This window comes from Meriones unguiculatus, chromosome 3 (assembly GCF_030254825.1).
Source record: "Meriones unguiculatus strain TT.TT164.6M chromosome 3, Bangor_MerUng_6.1, whole genome shotgun sequence".
NCBI lineage: Eukaryota > Metazoa > Chordata > Mammalia > Rodentia > Muridae > Meriones > Meriones unguiculatus.
In genome coordinates, this window is record NC_083351.1 from 33,991,970 (window position 1) to 34,011,167 (window position 19,198).

The 19,198-nt window shown below is 40.5% G+C and overlaps 1 protein-coding gene across 2 annotated transcripts in view; it reads left to right on the forward strand.

Moving 5' to 3' along the window:
• The first annotated feature begins 349 nt into the window (after positions 1-349).
• LOC110550763 (cytochrome P450 4A11-like) overlaps positions 350-19,198 on the forward strand; it is a 92,550-nt gene continuing 73,701 nt past the window's right edge. For both annotated transcript variants that reach the window (XM_060379812.1, XM_060379813.1), the window contains exon 1: positions 350-557. The gene's annotated coding sequence lies outside the window, so the exon portion shown is untranslated. The remainder of the gene's footprint in view (positions 558-19,198) is intronic.

The following is a 19,198-nucleotide window of genomic DNA, read 5'->3' on the forward strand; positions in this document are numbered from 1 at the left end:
GCTCCTGCTTTGAACCCCAAAGATTTTTTGATTTTTATTTTTCCTCTTTCTATTTTCATTTTTAAAAAGGTTGGGAGAATAGCTGAGCAGTTTGAAAACTTGCACGTGAAAATGGAGGGATCTGAGAAACAATAGTTGTCTGGAATGGAAAAATGAAAACTGCCACTCCTCTCTCATTTCTACAGGGTTGCAGAGTTGGCTGTGCAGCTGGAAAAAATGTGGGTGGAAGTGAAAGCACTTGGGAAGTGAAAAGCACCAGAAAAAAAAAAAGCTAATAAAAGGTCTTAGCCCTGCTGACTTAGCAAGAGAGCAGGAGTTACCTGCAGGAAGACGGGGAAATAAACCGTGCTAGAGGGTGGTGGGGTCAGAGAAAAAAAATGAAAAGGCAGGAGAACAGTCTGATGAAACAGCTTATTTCAAGAGAAATGGTTAATCTGCAACCAGCCATGGTGCCAGAGTGGAAGAAGAAATGGTCTGGGGTTAAGAGATCATCATCAGCTTTCCCAGTAGTAATACAGCAAAAGTCTGCTAACGGCGTGGAACAAGGTTATGACAAGGTAAGATGTCCTATAGCAATGATTGTTCTAAGGTGTTTTTAAAGGCTGTAATTTCATTTGGGATACACTTGCCTGATGTGAAACAAATTCTGAATAACTGGGCTACTCGAAATAGAACTATTCCCCAAGACTGGAAGGAATTGGTGCAGCTGTATTAGGGGTTGGTCTCCAAATGCATCTGTTAACATGGTGGAGGGAAGAAGCCACAAATATTGAACAGTAAAACAGAGGGAAGGGAGCACCAAAGCAAAAGGTACAAACCATTTCAGACAAGAGCAGCTGAGAGACCCTGGGTTATAGAAAAAAAAATTGTGGAATTAAATCAACCTATAAACAGTGCAAGTTTTGCATTGGGGACCCAGATTTGCTTATACATCCATATGAAATTAAAAGCTGTGACTACCATCAAAGCTTATAAAGATTAAAACTGAGAAGGAGAGGTCACCTGAAAACTTTGGCCACTGACTTGAAAAGTGTTTCATTCACTGGAAATGATTATAATTTTCTGCTACAACCAGCATAGTTAGTGGCTTAAAACAGAGAGGGGTGAATGTAGCGGCAATTCTGGAAATTGGATTTATTTTTAAAACACAGAAATGTTATAAGAATATGTTTTCATTCAAATTCCAGATGTGGGGATATGGGACACAGCTTTCAGGTGTGCTGTTAAGGTACTTAGTGCAATGATCTTTCCTTTTAGCACAGCATTCATTGTGTCACTTAAATTTGGGTATGTTGTGTATTCATTTTCATTAAATTTTATAAAATACTTAATTTTTTTTTTTCAGTTCTGTCTTGTGCTAGCAGTCATTATGGAGGGAATTGTTCAATTTCCATGAGTTTGTTGGCTTTCTTTTTGTGTTGTTCTAGATATCCAGCTTTAATCCAATGTGGTCTAATAAGATACGGGTAGTTATTTCTATTTTCTTGTATCATTTGAGACTTTGTTACCAAATATGAGTTCAGTTTTGAAAAAGGATCTGTGAGTGCTGACAAGAAGGTATATTCTTCTGTGTTTGGGTGAAATGTTAGTTCCATTCTTTCTCTAGTTTCTGTCTGGATAACCTGTCCATTGATCGGTGAGAGTGAGTTGTTGAAGTCTGCCAATATTAATATGATTTCAATGTGTGATTTAAGTAATGTTTCTTTTATAAATGTAGGTGCCCTTGCATTTGAAGCATAGATGTTCAGAATTGAGACTTCATCTTTGTGGATTTTTTTCCTTTGATGAATATGTAGTGAATATGTCTTATTTTGGTTGGAAGTTCATTTTGCTGATACTAGAATGGCTACACTAGTTTGCTTCTTGGGTACATTTCCTTGGAAAGTCTTTTTCTAACGCTTAATGCTGAGGTAATGTCTTTTTTTGCTGTTGAGGTGTGTTTTTTTATATGCAGCAGAAGGGTAGATACTGTTTTCAACATCCTTTATCTTATCTTGTATCTTTTTGTTGAGAGTAAGAAAAATGTTTGTTAATTCATGTTATATTAATGTTGGTGGTGGTGACAGTTTGTGTGTGTGTGTGTGTGTGCGTGCGCGCGCACACGCTTCCCTTCTTTTGATTTTGCTGGTGTGAAACTAATTTTCTGTGTTTTATTAGTTGTAGTTAACCTGCTTGGGTTTGAGTTTTTCTCCTAATACCTTCTGTATGGCTGCATTTGTGGACAGACACTATTTAAATTTGACATCGTGGAATATCTTGCTTTCTCTATCTCTAATAATTGAAAGTGTGATGGATATAGTAGCTAGCATCTGTCATCTCTTAGAGTTTTCACATCTGCCCAGGCCCTTCCGGCTTTTAGTTTCTCCATTGAGAAGTTGAGTTTAATTCTAATAGGTCTGTGTTTATATGTTACTTGACCTTTTATACTTGCAGCTTTTACTGTTCTTTCTGTTCTGTATGTTTATTGTTTTGATTATTATCTGCAGAGGTGTTTTACTTTCTGGTTCAATCTACTTGATGTTCTGTATGCTTCTTATACATTTATTTTATTTTATTATTATTATTTTTATCAGTTACATTTTATTAACTCTGTATCCCAGCCGTGTCCCGATCCATCATTCCCTCCCAGTCCCTCCCTCCCTCCCTCATCTCCACCGTGCCTCTTTCCAAGTCCACTGATAGGGGGGACCTCCTCCCCATTCATCTGATCCTGTTTTATCAGGTATCTTCAGGACTGGCTGCAAAGCCCTCCTCTGTGGCCTAACAGGACTGCTCCTCCCTTCGGGGGTGGGGAGACCAAAGAGCCAGTCATTGAGTTCCTGTTAGAAATAGTCCTTGTTCCCCTCATTTTGGGAAACCAATTGGTTACTGAACTACCACAGGCTACATCTGAGCGGAGGTTCTAGGTTATATCCATACATGGTCCTTGGTTGAATGTCAGTCTCAGAAAAGACCCTGTGCACAGATATATTTGGTCCTTGTGGAGCTCCTATCCTTTCCCCATCAGACTAACTCCCCTTCTTTCTTATGATTCCCTGTACTCTGCCAAAGGTTTGGTCATGAGTCTTTGCTTTGAAAACACTGCTAGTTAGAGTCTTTCAGATGCACTCAGTAGACTCCTGTCATACATTCAATGCACATCCCATCTGTCTTTCTAAATGAGGATTGATCATCTTACCCCATGTCCGCTCACTTGATTATCTTTTTTAGGTGTATAGATTTCATTATGTTTATCATATCTTATAGGTCTATATAAGTGAGTATATCCCATGTTTGTCTTTCTCCTTCTGGGATATTTCACTCAGAATGATCTTTTCTAGATCCCACCATTTGCCTGCAAATTTCATGATTTACTCCTTTTTGATTGCTGAGTAGTATTCCATTGTGTAAAAATACCACAATTTCTGTACCCATTCCTCCATTGATGGACATCTGGGTTGTTTCCAGGTTCTGGCTATTACAAATAAAGCTGCTATAAACATGGTTGAGCAAGTATCCCTTTTGTGTACTTGAACGAACTTTGGGTATATACCTAGCAGTGGTATAGCTGGGTCTTGGGGAAGCACTATTCCTAATTGTCTTAGAAAGCGCCAGATAGCTTTCCAGAGTGGTTGTACCAGTTTACATTCCCACCAGCAGTAGAGGAGGGTTCCCCTTTCTCCACAACCTCTCCAGCATGTGTTGTCGCTTGAGTTTTTTATCTTGGCCATTCTGATGGGTGTAAGGTGATATTTCAGGGTCGTTTTGATTTGCCTTTCTCTGATGGCTAATGAGGATGAGCATTTCTTTAAGTGTTTTTCTGCCATTTGATATTCCTCTGTCGAGAATTCTCTGTTTAGCTCGGTTCCCCATTTTTTAAGTGGATTACTTGGTTTGCTGCTTTTCAGCTTCTTTAGTTCTTTGTATATACTGGATATTAGTACTCTGTCAGATAAAGGGTTAGTGAAGATTCTTTCCCAATCTGTAGGCAGTCGTTTTGTTTTGATGATGGTGTCCTTTGCTTTACAGAAACTTTTCAGTTTCATGAGGTCCCATTTATTGATTGTTGCTCTTAGAGCCTGTGCTGTTGGTGTTCTGTTCAGGAAGTTGTCTCCTGTGCCAATGAGTTCTAGGCTGTTCCCCACTTTTTTTTCCAATTGATTTAGGGTATCTGGTTTTATGTTGAGGTCCTTGATCCACTTTGACTTTAGTTTTGTGCAGGGTGATAAATATGGATCTATTTTCATTTTTCTGCATGTAGACATCCAGTTGATCCAGCACCATTTGTTGAAGATGCTGTCTTTTTTCCGTTGAATGGATTTGGCTTCTTTGTCAAATATCGAGTATTCATAGGTGTATGGGTTTATTTCTGGGTCTTCTATGCGGTTCCATTGATCATCCTTTCTGTTTCTACACCAATACCATGCAGTTTTTATTACTGTTGTCCTGTAGTACAGCTTGAGATCGGGGATGGAGATACCTCCAGACGATCTGTTGTTGTACAGGATCGTTTTGGAGATTCTGGGTTTTTTGTTTCTCCATATGAAGCTGAGAATCTTTTTTTCAAGGTCTGTAAAGAATTGAGTTGGTATTTTGATGGGAATTGCATTGAATCTGTAGATTGCTTTTGGCAGTATGGCCATTTTCACAATGTTAATCCTACCAATCCATGAGCACGAGAGATCTTTCGATCTTCTGATATCTTCTTCGATTTCTTTCTTCAGAGACTTGAAGTTTTTCTCAAACAGGTCTTTCACTTGCTTGGTTAGAGTCACACCAAGGTACTTTATGTTATTAGTGGCTATTGTGAAGGGTGTTGTTTCCCTAATTTCTTTCTCAGCCTTTTTGTCTTTGGTATATAGGAGGGCTTCTGATTTTTTTGAGTTGATTTTGTATCCTGCCACTTTGCTGAAGGTGTTTATCAGCTGAAGGAGTTCTCTGGTTGAATTTTTGGGGTCGCTCATGTATACTATCATATCATCTGCAAATAGTGACACTTTGACCTCTTCCTTTCCGATTTGTATCCCCTTGATCTCCTTTAGTTGTCTTATTGCTCTGGCTAGGACTTCAAGTACTATGTTGAAGAGATATGGAGACAATGGGCAGCCTTGTCTTGTCCCTGATTTCAGTGGGATTGCTTTAAGTTTCTCTCCATTGAGTTTGATGTTGGCTATAGGCTTGCTGTATATTGCCTTTACTATCTTTAGGTATGTGCCTTGTATCCCTGATCTCTCCAAGACTTTAAACATGAATGGGTGTTGGACTTTGTCAAATGCTTTTTCAGCATCTAAGGAGATGATCATGTGGTTTTTCTCCTTCAGTTTGTTTATGTAGTGGATTACATTGATGGATTTCCATATGCTGAACCATCCTTGCATGCCTGGGATGAAGCCTACTTGGTCATGGTGGATGATAACTTTGATATGTTCTTGTATTCAGTTTGCAAGTATTTTATTGAGTATTTTTTCGTCAATGTTCATAAGAGAGATAGGCCTGAAGTTCTCTTTTTTTGTTGGGTCTTTGTGTGGTTTAGGTATCAAGGTGACTGTGGCTTCATAGAATGAGTTTGGTAGTGTTCCCTTCTGTTTCTATTTTGTGGAATAGCTTGAGGAGAATTGGAGTTAGCACTTCTTTGAAGGTCTTGTAGAATTCTGCGCTGAAGCCATCTGGTCCAGGGCTTTTTTTGGAGGGGAGACTGTTAATGACTGCTTCGATTTCCTTGGGAGATATAGGGCTATTCAGTCTTTCTACCTGATCTTGACTTAGTTTTGGTAGATGGAATCTTTCAAGAAAATTATCCATTTCATTTAGATTTTCAAATTTTGTGGCATATAGGCTTTTGTAGTATGACCTAATAATTGTTTGGATTTCCTCAGTGTCTGTGGTTATGTCCCCATTTTCATTTCTGATTTTGCTGATCTGGATAGTTTCTCTCTGCTTTTTAGTTAGTTTGGCTAAGGGTTTGTCTATCTTGTTGATTTTCTCAAAGAACCAGCTTTTTGTTTCATTCATTCTTTGGATAGTTTTATTTGTTTCTAATTGGTTGATTTCAGCCCTTAGTTTGATTATTTCCAGCCGTCTGCTCCTCTTGGATGTATCTGCTTCTTTTTTTTTCTAGGTTTTTCAGGTGGGCCATTAAGTTGTTTGTATGTGATGTTACGAATTTCTTCTTGCAGGCACTTAGTGCTATAAATTTTCCTCTGAGCACTGCTTTCAATGTGTCCCATAAATTTGGGTATGTTGTGCCTTCCTTTTCATTGAATTCTAGGAAGTCTTTAATTTCTTTCTTTATTTCTTCCTTAACCCAGCTGTCATTGAGTAGTAAGTTGTTCAGTTTCCATGTGCGTGTCGGCTTTTTGTTGTTTCTGTTGTTGTTGACAATGTCTAGCTTTAGTCCATGGTGGTCGGATAGTATACAAGGGATTATTTCAATCCTTTTGTATCTGTTGAGGCTTGCTTTATGACCCACTATATGGTCTATTTTGGAGAAGGTTCCATGCGGTGCTGAAAAGAAGGTGTACTCTTTTGAGTTTGGGTGAAAGGATCTGTAGACGTCTATTAGGTCCATTTGATTTAGGGATTCTGTGAGAGCTTTTATTTCCCTATTTGGTGTCTGTCTAGTTGATCTGTCCCTTGGTGAGAGTGGAGTGTTGAAGTCTCCCACTATTAAGGTATTAGGATCAATGTATGATTTAAGCTTTAATAATGTTTCATTTACGAATGTCGGTGCTCTTGTATTTGGGGCATAGATATTCAAGATTGTGATGTCCTCTTGGTGGATTTTTCCTTTGATGAGAATATAGTGGCCCTCCTTATCTTTTTTGATTAACTTGGGTTGAAAGTCTACTTTATTAGATATTAGGATGGCTACTCCAGCTTGTTTTCTGGTACCATTTGCTTGAAAAACAGTTTTCCAGCTCTTTACTCTGAGGTAGTGTTTATCTTTGTTGCATAGGTGTGTTTCTTGGATGCAACAGAATGTTGGATCCTGTTTCCTTAACCATTCTGTTAGCCTGTGTCTTTTTATTGGTGAGTTGAGTCCATTGATATTGATAGATAATAGTGACCAATACATGTTTGTTCCTTTTGTAATGGAGTCGGTGATCTAACCCTGTTTCTTTGCTTGTTTTCTTTTCATTTTTGTTGGGATATTATCTGTATGCCCTGTTTTCTTGGGTGAATTTGTTTTCATTGGATTGGAGTTTTCCTTCTAATATCTTCTGTAGGGATGGTTTGCTGTGTAGATATTGTATAAATTTAGTTTTGTCATGGAATATTTTGTTTTCTCCATCTATGTTGATTGAAAGCTTTGCAGGGTATAGTAGTCTGGGTTGACATTTGTGATCTCTTAGAGTCTCCATGATACTTGTCCAGGCCCTTCTGGCTTTCATAGTTTCTGATGAGAAGTCCGGTGTGATTCTGATAGGTCTACCTTCATATGTTACTTGGCCTTTTTCCCTTGCTGCTTTTAATATCTTTTCTTTGTTCTGTAGATTTAGTGTTTTGACTATGATGTGGCGTGATGTGTTTCTTTTCTGGTCTAGTCTATTTGGAGTTCTGTAGGCCTCTTGTATATTTATGGACATCTCTTTCTTTAAGTTGGGAAAATTTTCTTCTATGATTTTCTTGAAAATATTTTCGGGACCTTGGAGTCTGGAGTCTTCTTTTTTTTTTTTTTTTTCAATGCAGTTTATTCAGGAACATTGAACAATCCTCGGACCCCGGGGAAAGCCAGCCCACAGCTTAAATAGCCTCTGGGTAGCCAACCCAGGCGTGCCACGGGGGCAATGCAGATAGGTCCACATACATAGAAGCAAGCCAGATCCTCGGCCTTAGCCAAATGTGGAGTTGTTCGTGACAGAGAGCACTCACCATCAGGAAGGTGGAAGGTGGAAACCAGCTCCATCTTTAAGGCATAGCATTCCGCAGCTCTCTACAGTTCCCCCTTTTTGTTTTAGACGCATCAGGCAAGAGTAGAGGTCTGATCTCTGATATTAGAAATAAATTGGGACTTTGTACAGATGTTCATTTAGGTGTCATCCACCCAAAGAGCATCAGACCCGTCCAATACCTTTTTCTCAGAGGCGGGACCTGGGGCATCAACCCGCATGCAATCAGACATGCTCTTCTCTGGGTCCAAAGCGGCTGACCCTGAGTGCAGTGCTTAGCCTCGCATCCTGAGCGTATCATTTTAGCTTTTTATGGTATCCAACCATGCTTGGGGAGAATGTCCTGCTTCAATGGCTGTAAAGGCCTGAATGATCATGGCTGCATCACACTGTTGTGAGACTCTAATCTTTCATATATACCACAGGCAAACCAAGGAGACCAACACCAGAAGGCCTGCTAACACTCCCATGCCCACCCATTCCTTCAGATGATTCATGGCTGCAGCAATCCATGTTGATAATCCTGTGGCTAGTCCTGCGTCCACTCCGGTAGAATTTACTGTGACAATGGCCACTCTCAGCTGCTCCATCGTAGTATCGAATTCTCCAGTCCAATTACCTAAAATATAGCTCAACAATTGTTTAGACAGATTTGGAGTCTTCTTTTTCATGAATTCCTATTATTCTTAGATTTTGTCTTTTCATAGCATCCTTGATTTCTTGGATATTTTGTGATTGGAACTTTTCTGATTTTACTTTTTCTTTGAGAGAAGTATCCATTTCTGCAAGTGTGTCTTCAGCTCCAGAGATTCTCTCTTCCATCTCTTGTATTCTGTTGGTGATGCTTACTTTTGTGGTTCCTGATCTTTTCTCCAAGTTCTCCAGCTCAAGGGTTTTCTCATTTTGTGTTTTCTTTATTGATTCTAATTCTGTTTTCATGCCTTCCACCATTTCTTTCATGTGTTTGAATTTGGATTCCTGTCTCTCTACAATGGCCTCTATTTCTTTTTTCATTTCCTTTTTATATGCCACTAATTTTTCCTCTACTTGTGTCTCTATTTGTTTGTCTATGTTTGCCTGTGTTTCTTTAAGGATATTGTCTATTTCTTCTTTCTTTGCCTCCAATTGACTGGCCATCTCTTTGAAAGACTTGTTCATTTCCTCCTTATGAGCCTCAAATAATTGGGCAAGCATGGCTTTAAAATCATTTTCCTGTGCTTCTGCATTGGAGTATCCATCGATTTTGGAGTTTGCTGGTGAAGTCATGATGTCCTGATTTATGTTGAAAGTGTTCTTTCGCCTACCCCTGGCCATTGGCTTATCTGAAACCTTCCCTGTTTGTTTTTGGATTCTGCAGATCAGACTGGTGCTGTCTCTCTCTGGTGTCTGGAGAGTTCTTCAGGAAGCTGAGAATTCTCAGCGTATGCTGAGGACTAGCTGTACCTGTGGGAGGAAAGTACGCAGGCACAAACGGGGCAAATGCAAGTGTGTGTGTGTGTGTGTGTGTGTGTGTAAGTGTGCGTGGACGTGTGTCTCGAGGGAGAGTGATGGCTAATGTTGAACCCTTGAGTGTGTGGGAGGGGCTCTGCACTGTATATGTCACAGGCGCAAATGATGATCGCAGCGCAATTTCTGGCATTAACTGCCTTAACTCCTCAATTAGGCCCACGGGGCAGGAACTTCAATGTCCCTAGTGCCCCTCTGTTTCCCAAAGTGGGTATGTGGGTGGGAGGGGGGTTCGATGCCTGGCCTCTGATTTAGAAGGACCCAGGATCTGGGGAACTGCAGATTCTCAAGGGTGCACTCACTTACAGGCAGGTCTCTTGGCAGTGATTGTGGTATCCGGGGCTCTCTGCTCTCTGGTTTGGCCCTGCTTCTTTGATGTGCTCCTCCAGTTCTGTGCTGCTGTCACTGCCAGGTTCTGAGGTCTTGCTGCAGCTGGAGATTTCAGGGTGGTCACTTCAGCAGGGATGGGGTAACCATGCTCTCTGTTCTCTGGTTTGGCCCTGGTTAGTCTTAAACTGGAGGGCTGTGGTGCCCCACCAGTTCAGTGCTGCTCCGCCGCCAAGTCCCGCTGTAACTGGAGACTGGGTCACTAGTCCCGATGTTTTCTGGGAAGTCCTGGGGTCTCTTCACTGTGCTCTCCAAGCTTGGGAGGCCCAGCACCTGGTGTGTCCAGGTTGTATGACATTTCTGCCTGGTTTTGGTGAGTATATAGCGTATTCTCTGTCACTGTGGGATTGGGCGGGCCGTACCCTCAGTGATCGCGATCCTGTGGAGCTAGGATGGCGTCTAGCAGATTCGCGCCCTGGGAGGATGGTGCAGCCGCCGCGCGAATCTGGGACTCTGGGACACTTACTGCTGGCTTTTTCCTGCCTCTAAAGGGCTTGGGGCTCCGCCTCAGCGGCTGTTTACCCCAGGCAGTTAAGTCTGCGCTGAGAAAGATGAGTCCGCTGTGCCTCTGTGCCGAGGAGGAAGGAGGTCTGGGGGAAGGGAGTGCCGCAAGAACAAAGGATCTTTCTCTCCTTCCCCAAGCAAGTCCCCGGGTGACCCGAGACCAAAGTTTTCACCTCCTGTGATGTTCCCTGTTATTTAGAAAGCCTCACCGTGGTTTTCCTGGGTTAGGGGTCCTTCCATTCACCAACTCAGAAGTTCAGGTATCCCACCGCTCAGAAACTGTGTGTGCTAGTCCGCTTCTTATACATTTATAGACATCTTTTACTTTAGGTTTGAAATTTTTTCTTCTATGATTTGGTTGAAAGTATTTTCTGGGCCCTTGAGTTGAGAATCTTCAACTCCTATTATTCTTAGGTTTGGTCTTTTCATGGTACTCCAGAATTTATGTGATATTTTGTATTAGGGACATTTTAGTTTTAACATTTTCTTTGATTGTTGTGTTAGTTTCTTTTATTGCGTCTTCTACTCCTGAGATTCCTTTTTCTGTGTCTTACATTCTGTTGGTGATACTTGTGTCTGTAGTTCCTGTTCTCTTACCTAGGTTTTACATATCTAAGGTTTCCTCGGTTTATGGGTTGTTTTTTTTTTTTTTGTTTGTTTGTTTCTATTTCCATTTTCAGGTATTGAACAGCTTTATTTATTTTCTTCACTCATTTGTGTGTTCCTGGATTATTTTAAGGGATTTACTTATTTCCTCTTCTATCATCTTCACAAGACTGAATTTAAAGTCCTTTTCTTGTGTTTTAACTGTGTTGAATTATTCAAGGTTTGTTGTAGCATGAGAGAGAGCTGGTCTCTGGTGGTACAACCTCGCCTGGGTGTTGCTGATTATGTTGTTATCCTGGTCTCTACCCATCTGGGTTTGCGGTTATTATTAGGTTTAGGTGCCTATTTCTTAGTTTCTTTATTGAGTGGATTTTTTGGGTAATTTCCCTTTGGTTTCTGTTTCCTCTCTGCTCTTCCGGCCTGAGTGGCCTGTGGTGCTAGTGACCACAGTCTTCAGGTACAGTATAGTGTCTCCACTAGGGCATTGGAGGCATGTGTGGTTTCTGGGGTTTCTGGGTTGGTTTCCAAGCAGTTTCTTACTGGAGTTCCTGGTACTGGTTTGGCCTCCTGTAGAATGGTCTTCTAAAAGGGGTTGTGGGCCAGGATATGGAGTCCAGGAAGAGTCTTTCTATTTCATTTAATGAAGTTATTTTACAAAGGAAAACAAAAACAATATTATAAGCTTTTTTCTGGCAAAAACAATGAGCTCAGATGATTACCATATGGGTTTTAATATCACATACATAGTAGAGAAGTGATGTCACAGAAACTCTGTAGAGAAATGGAGTGTGCAGAAGCAGTTACTTAGATGGAGACTGAGCAGATAGCTGAGCTTCCAGATCCCAGATCCTGGCAAAAACCTTCAAAACATATCATTAGTGATCTGCTTCTGCCATCACCTGTTGAAACATAGAATGGCATCTCCAGTTTGGGAACAAAACCATAATGAGGATGAGGAAGAGACTTCTGTATGAAAAGAAAACAGTGCACCCCCGTACAAGAGGGCCAGAACTGAAAGGAAAGAATGGACAGGGTACCAGAAGTTATTCTCATGCTGGACAGTTATAATATTGTAGATACAACCTAAGTACGGAGCGGCTTTTTAAGATTTTTATATCGTCATTGTATGTCTGTGGTTTTTCTATATGCTTAGCTGTGCACCATGTGCGTGCAATGCTCGAGGAGGACAGAGGAGAGTGACAAATCCTTTGCAACTGAGGTTGTAGACAAGTGTGAGCAGCCATGTGGGACTGGAAATTCAACCTACGTCCTCTACAAGAACAACACGTTGTCTTAACCACTGAGCCATCTTTCCAGGCCCTGAGTCACTCTCAACCATTACTCTTCATCATTTTTTCTCTCTATAGTGCACAAATGTGAATTTTAGAAGAACAGCTAGATAGCAAATAAATTTAATTTTTAGGTTTATGCAACCACAATGGAGTAACTTTGCTGGGGGAAACTTAAAGTGGAAGGTGTGTTTAACATTAAATACATGATTAAAGCAAGAAAACACAACTATTTTTTTTAATTAGCAAAAATTAGTATGTATGCAAGCAGGTTTTTCTAGACAAGTGTAAAAGGTTCCTTGAAGTGTACTTAATTTTAATATTACAAGTGCACAACAAATTGTTCTGTGCAATGGTTCAATGAAACTGTTACCATTATTTCTTCTCATCCCATTCATTTTAGCATTACACTGAAATATCAGGTATCAGAGATCCTAGATGGTGGCGATGAGCGTGCACCATATCTGAGGGACACAGGATCTGAAATTCCAAAATTGGTGAGGGGGGGACAGCTGAAGCCAGAACATCGACACTGAGGCTTCCTGGGCATGAGGGGACAACCTGTGAGCTGAGACCATTTGGATCCAGGTCACCCACGGACTTCTCTGGGGACTGAGAGTGGCAAATGTTCAAACCCCCTGCACTTCCCCTTGACAGGCCTCCCTCCTCAGCAGAAGCAGCCAGAAGTGCCTCGACCTCCTTGCTCAGTAACTGAGACAGCAGAGGCAGGCTTCCCAACTTTGTGACTGCAGTGGGCAGCGGTACAGGCTTCCTAGGACTTGCCAGTGGGCGACTGTACCAGCCTCTCAGTCCTGTGGCTGCAGCAGGTGGCTGTACAGGCCTCCCAGCAGGCTGCTGTATGGGCCTCCCAGGTCTGCAGCAGTGGCAGGAAGTGTACAGGCCTCCCAGGACCTCCCAGGTCTGCGGGCCACTGTACAGGCTTCCCAGGGTCTCCCAGGGGGTGGCTATACTGGCCTCCCAGGTCTGCAGCAGTGGTGGGCAGCTGCGTGGGCCTCAGAGGGCCTCCCAGCGGGTGGCTGTACCGGCCTCCTAGGTCTGCAGCAGCGACAGCAGGGAGGCAGCTAACCCTAACAAGAGCCTCCATCCTCCCTGACTGGGACAACAGAAGTGGCTACCCCAAATAGGGTCTCCCTGCCAAGCAAACAGTGGACACCACTGAGCTGACAACTCTCCCACAATCTCATTTGCCCTTGAAGGCCAATATCTGAGGGTAGAGAACAGAAGGCCAATATCTGAGGGTAGAGAACAGAGGGACCCTCTGTGCTTTCAGATTAGACCTGCTAGTGAGTGAGTGCACCTTCAAGTGAGCTCTTGCGGAACCCCAGTTCCAGGGTCCCTCTACACTAGCAGCCAGGCATCGGATCCCTCTGCCCTACTGTGGGACAACGTTCTCAACATTGAAGGCCTTGTTCTGTGGGTCTGAAAGGGGAGTCCAGGCAAACAATTCCTGGAGCCCAGACAGATTTGAATACCAGGAAGAAAGACCTCAGGCCTGTAGGCCACTGAAGTAGTCAGGGCACCTGCACCTGCACATTGAGCCCACGGACAGTACCAGCACCCACACCCACTCCTGTGTTCAAGCACCACACTGCAGGCATCTACATGCCCTAACACCCTGTCCTTCAAGGCACACTTCCATTCACACACCCATACTTGCTCAACAGCACTTGTGCACCTGCACCTGCAACCTTCCTCCCTTAGCTACAGCTGAAACACTAACATCCACTCTCAAAACAGTGGACCTCTCTCATCTTCCTGAAGAATACCCCCAACTCCAGAGAAAGACAGACACAGTCTGAAGTACAGACTCCAGGAACAAACAGCAAAGGTTACAGATAAGCAGATGGCTAGAGGTCTGCATAAGAACACATCCAACAAAAAACAGGATATCATGGCTTCACCAGCAAATGCAAAAATCAATGGATACGCTAATTCATCAGAAACACAGGAAAATGATCTCAGTTCTAGGGTTATCCAGATATGAGAGGCACATAAAGAGGAACCAAACCAAGCTCTCAAAGAAATATAGGTTAATACAACCAAACAAATAGAGGCACAATTAATGGCATATAGAGAGGAAATGAACAAAAAGATAGAGGCCATCATGGAAAGACAGGAACCCACATTCAAACAGATAAAGGAATTGGTGCAAGATGAAAACAGAATTAAAATCAATAAAGAAAACACAAACAGAGAAAACCCTGGAGCTGGAGAATTTAGAGAAAAGATCAGGAACCACAAAGGTAAGCATCACCAACAGAACACAAGAGATGGAAGGGAGAATCCCAGGCGCTGAAGATACACTTGCAGAAATTGATACATTTCTCAAAGAAAAAGTAAAATTGGAAAAGTTCCAAACATAAAACATCCAAGAAATCAAGGATACTATGAAAAGATGAAGGAATAATAGCAATAGGCAAAAAAGAAGATTCCAGGCTCCAAGGTCAAGAAAATATTTTCAAAAATATCATAGAAGAAAATTTTCTCAATTTAAAGAAAGAGATGTTCATAAATATACAAGAGGCCTACAGAACACCAAATAGCCTAGGCCAGAAGAGAAACTCCACACATCATATCATAGTCAAAACACTAAATCTACAGAACAAGGAAAAAATATTCAAAGCTGCCACGGACCTGCCAAGTCGGGCTCCCATCGTCCATGGGAGAACAAGGCTTTGGACGGGAAGACATGGTTTTGGCAAAGAATTGACAGACAGAAACACCTTGATGGTTTTGACTCTGCTGCAACTTTACTGAAATCAAGGTAGTATTTTTATACAAAAGGCACCTTAAAATTGGCATACTTTCCAGAACATTTAGACTTTTTACCAAGAATACAAAGTTTACATTTTAACTCAAAATGTAGTCAAACATAAAGCAGTACCCACAAGTAATCTTGGCCTAAAAACTTTTTGATCAACGCAAACAAGAAACAAAAACCTCAAACTATGGTTCCATTATCACTGACTAGTGAAGAGGAAAGTCAGGAGCTGTAATAGTCCTCCAAGCCAAGTCGAGAATACCTGCCAAAGTCTAAACACACCTTTGTCAACCATCCTCCCTTATGTCCTGCTAAAGATTTATGATCTTCCCTAGGAACAAGACGCTGAAGGGAGGGGTAAACTTGTGCCAGCTGTACTTCTCAGGTTATTTTTTCTTAAGAAGGAGCCTGTTATTTTTTTACTATTCTTAATGCCTATTAATACTAAATCTAATTCATTACTTTCCTTAAACTTGTTATTTTTATTAAAGCCTTTAACAATCTACTAATAATAAATTTCTTTATAAAATTAGTTGTGCTGTTTCAGGTGTCACAGAGAAAGATCAAAGAATTCATTATTCCAGCCCCAGAGCCACAACTGAAGAAGCGTAGAAATCTCAGAACACGTCTCTTTTCCAAGTTGGATGAGTTTGCCAGGGACCTTCCAGGGGGTGTATTTCCGGAGAAAGCATATCCCCCGCCCTGTAGCTTATGCTACTATGGCAACACTGGCATGGGTGTTGGCACAAAGCAGCAAGGGGAAAAGGCTAAGTAACATATAAAGGTTATATGTTACTTATAATCACATGTTTATATGTATATATGTATATAACATGTATATATGCTATATGTTACTTAGAATCACAACAGACTTTTCAACAGAAACTATGTCAGCCAGAAGGGCCTGGACAGATGTCATGCAGACCCTAAGGGAACACAGATGCCAACCCAGACTACTATACCTAGCAAAGCTTTCAATCAACACAGATGGAGGAAACAAAAAAATTCCATGACAAAACTAAACTTAAACAATATCTGTGCAGCAAACCAGCCCTACAAAAGATACTAGAAGGAAAATTCCAATCCAACAAAAACAACTACACACAAGAAAACATGGGATATAAATAGCTTCAGAACAAGAAATTAAAAGAAAACAAGCATTGAAACACAGTAACACCACCAACTCCACAACAAAAAGAGTTAACATTCATTGGTCACTATTTTCTATCAACGTCAACCAGAATCAACTCTCAAAAAAAAAAAAAAAAAAGACACAGACACACAGACAGACTAACAGAATGGTTGCGGAAACAGGATCCAACATTCTGCTGCATCCAAGAAACACACCTCAGCAACAAACATAAACACTACCTCAGAGTAAAAGGCTAGAAAATGTTTTTCAAGGAAACAGACCAAGAAAACAAGCTGGGGTAGCTATCCTAATAGCTAATAAAATTGACTTTCAACCAAAATTAATCAAAAAAGATGAGAAGGGGCCCTTCATTCTCATCAAAGGAAAAATCAACTAGGAGGATATCACAATCCTGAACATCTATGCCGCAAATACAAGAGCACCTACATTTAAGAATGAAACATTATTAACACCTAAATCACACATTGATCCCAACACCTTAATAGTGGGAAACCTCAACACTCCACTCTCACCAAGGGTCAGATAATCTTGACAGAAGCTAACTAGGGAAAGAATAACACTTACAGAGGTCGTAAATCAAATGGAACTAATAGATGTCTACAGAACTTTTCACCCAAATTCAAAAGAGTCTACCGTCTTTTCAGCACCTCATGGAACCTTCTCAAATATTGACTATATAGTCAGTCACAAAGCAAGTCTAAATAGATACAAGAAGATCAAAATAATCTCTTGCATCCTATCAGACCACAGTGGACTAAAACTAGACCTCAACAACAACAGAAATAATAAAAAGCCTACATACACATGGAAACTATACAACTCTCTACTCAATGACAGCTTGGTCAGGGAAGAAATGAAAAAAGAAATTAGAGACTTCCTAAAGTTCAACAAAAATGAAGGCAAAACTTACCCAAACTTATGAGACATAATGAAAGCAGTGCTAAGAGGAAAGTTCGTAGCAATAAGTGCATCCAGAAATAAGTTGGAGACATCTCATACAAGCAACTTAATGGCACACCTAAAAGCCCTAGGGAAAAAAGGGGGGCAGACATACTCAAGAGGAGTAGATGATTGGAAATAATTAAACTCAGAGCTGAAATCAATAAATTAAAAACAAAAAAAATTCAAATAATCAATGAGGCCAAGAGCTGGTTCTTTGAGAAAATCAACAAGATAGACAAACCCTTAGCCAAACTAGCTAAAAGGCAGAGAGAAACTATCCAAATTAGCAAAATCAGAAACAAAAAGGGGGAACATAACAACAAACACCGAGGAAATGCAAATATTCAGTAGGTCTTACTGCAAAAGCCTATATGCCACAAAATTTGAAAATCTAAATGAAATGGACAATTTTCTTGATAGATTCCATTTACCAAAATGAAATCAAGATTAGGTAGAAAGATTGGATAGTCCTACATCCCCCAAAGATATAGAAGCAGTCATCAAAAGTCTCCCTTCTACAAAAAGCCCAGGCCAGATGGTTTCAGCACAGAATTCTACCAAACCTTCAAGGAAGAGCTAACTCCAATTCTCTGCAAACTATTCCAAAAAATAGAAACAAAAGGAACATTACCAAACTCATTCCATGAAGCCACAATCATCTTGAAACCTAAACCACACAAAGACCCAACAAAAAAAGAGAACTTCAGACCTATCTCTCTCATGAACATTGACTGATGCAAAAATACTCAATAAAATAATGGCAAACCCAATCAAAGAACACATAAAAGATATCATCCACCATGACCGAGTAGGCTTCATCCCAGGTATACAGGGGTAGTTCAATATATAGAAATCCATCAATGTAATCCACCATATAAACAAACTGAAGGAGAAAAACCACATGATCATCTCCTTAGATGCTGAAAAAGCATTTGACAAAATCCAACATCCATTCATGTTTAAAGTCTTGGAGAGATCAGGGATACAAGGTACATACCTAAACATAGTAAAGACTATGTATAGCAAGCCTATAGCCAACATCAAACTAAACGGAAGGAAACTTAAAATCAATCCCACTGAAATCAGGGACAAGACAAGGCTGCCCACTCTCTCCATATCTCTTCAACATGGTACTTGAAGTCCTAGCTAGAGCAATAAGACAACTAAAGGAGATCAAGGGAAAACAAATCAGAAAAGAAGAAGACAAATTATCACTATTTGCAGATGATATCATAGTCTTCATGAGTAGTAGTGAAAAAATTCTGAGGTATAGTAATAATCTGTTTGATAAGGATCAAATAATATACAGTGTGTTATATATGTATGTAGTTATATAGCTATTATATATACTAGAAGAAACAAATATTTCTATAGCTATAGCATATATCATATTAATTTGAAATGGTAAAAGCAAGAAAGAACCAATGATAGAAACCAATATGTACAAAAGGAAGAAAGAAGAGAGGAAGAAATCTAAAGGGGATGGAAGGAAAGGAGAGGGATGGACAGAGGGATGAGTGCAGAAGGAGGGAGAGAAGAAGGACAACGGGGGGGGCATGTCTGGTTAAATTCAACTTCGATCCTATCAGATTAGCATTTACACCTGGATGAGAAAATGGCTTGTCAAGCGCCTGTTGCCCTTTATGTGGAGTTGAGTAGCTGCTCTCTGACTGTAATTGACTTTGTGTTTGTATGTTATCAGTTAATTTATTGCCTCTGCTTTTCTCTCTGCACCTTACATTTTATTCAGCCCATTTGCTGAGTTGTGCTTGTCACTTTCTATAAGTTAATTCACCTTCATTTAAAAAAAGTCAGTTTGGAGTGAATCATAGTGAAGATTCATAGACATTATGAGACACAGTTGTGGTTACAGAGTAATACTTGCCTTGCTTATTCCTGAATACAAATGAGTTACACATTAACATGTCTCAGTGTGAGATACTTAGTTATTACTCTATTTAAAATACAAAATAAACAATATATTGTATTCTACAAGTGTTAAGAAATGTTTTCCAGGTTTTTAGCACCTCAGAATTTTCATCACACAAGGTAATAAATACTAACTTTTGCTTGTTCCCTTTCCCAAGAGAGGAGATGTACTTATCTGTTCATTGAATTAATTGAAGACAATGTTGTGCAGAGTTCGCACTTACTGTTTGGA